The following is a 1,330-nucleotide window of genomic DNA, read 5'->3' as shown; positions in this document are numbered from 1 at the left end:
CCATGGGCTAATTTTCTTTCGACCTTAAATCTCTATTTCATTTTGTGTAACTAATGAAATAATAATGGTTGTACCTTCTTTTTATTTTTTTATTTTTAGTTTATTTGTTACGGAGTCTTACTATGCCACCCTCGGTAGAGTGCTGTGGTATCACAGCTCACAGCAACCTCCAACCCTTGGGCTTAAGCAATTATTTTGCATCAGCCTCCCAAGTAGCTGGGACTACAGGTGCCTGCCACAACCTTCAGCTATTTGTTGTTGTTGTCATTGTTTAGCAGGCCCAGGCTGGGTTCAATCCTACCAGTCCTGGTGCATGTGGCCGGCGCCCTAACCACTGAGCTAAGGGTGCTGGGCCTGTACCTTCTTTTCAAAGAAAGAAGAAGTCAGTTATTGATGCTGTTGAGAGCCTGAACTTTGGGCTCAGGTTGGGCAGACTTGGATTTAAATTTCAGCTCCACCATTTAAAGCTGTGTAACCTTGGACAAAATATTTAACTATGGATCCTGGTTTCCTCATTTGTAAAATAAAACTAAAACCCTCTCTCTAATGAAGAGTCATGAAGTAATATATAAAGAGTATCAGGTGTGTTGTATGAAAGGAGAGAAGGTTAGCACTCCCCTTGACAAGGATGGAAGAGGCCCTTGGGCCTGACAACACGCATACGGTTAAGGCATTGCCACCTACTTCGTGGCATCTGACCATTGTTTTTTGTACCAGAATGTTTATTGCAGCCCAATACATAATTGCTAAGTCATGGAAAAAGCCCAAGTGCCCGTCAATTCACGAATGGATTAATAAATTGTGGTATGGAGCTGGAACATATTCTTCTTAGTAAAGTATCTCAAGAATGGAAGAAAAAGTATCCAATGTACTCAGCCCTACTATGAAGCTAATTTATGGCTTTCACATGAAAGCTATAACCCAGTTATAACCTAAGAATGGGGGGAAGGGGGAAAGGGAGAGGAAGGAGGCTGATTGGTGGGATCACACCAGCGGTGCATCTTACAAAGGTATATGTGAAACTTAGTAAATGTAGAATGTAAATGTTTTAACACAATAACTAAGAAAATGCCAGGAAGGCTATGTTAACCAGTATGATGAAAATGTGTCAAACTGTCTATAAAACCAGTGTATGGTGCCCCATGATTGCATTAATGTACACAGCTATGATTTGATAAAAAAAAAAAAAAAGAGTATCAGGCATAGTGGCTGGTAAGTGTAACATGCAAATGAATGAAATTAAAGATAAAGCACAGCAATAGCAGTGATAGTATTAGAAACACTAGCACCAGGCAGGTGGTGTCCAAAGGAGGAATAGGAAAGAGAGTTA

At 40.4% G+C, this 1,330-nt stretch overlaps 1 non-coding gene across 1 annotated transcript; it reads left to right on the top strand.

Moving 5' to 3' along the window:
• Positions 1 to 584: 584 nt before the first annotated feature.
• On the top strand, positions 585 to 710 carry LOC128578881 (U6atac minor spliceosomal RNA). Its single transcript, XR_008377975.1, has one exon. It is a non-coding gene; the product is annotated as a U6atac minor spliceosomal RNA (small nuclear RNA).
• The last annotated feature ends 620 nt before the right edge of the window (positions 711 to 1,330 follow it).

The sequence above is a fragment of the Nycticebus coucang genome, chromosome X, assembly GCF_027406575.1.
Source record: "Nycticebus coucang isolate mNycCou1 chromosome X, mNycCou1.pri, whole genome shotgun sequence".
Lineage (NCBI taxonomy): Eukaryota > Metazoa > Chordata > Mammalia > Primates > Lorisidae > Nycticebus > Nycticebus coucang.
This window is presented reverse-complemented; position numbering and strand designations above follow the sequence as displayed.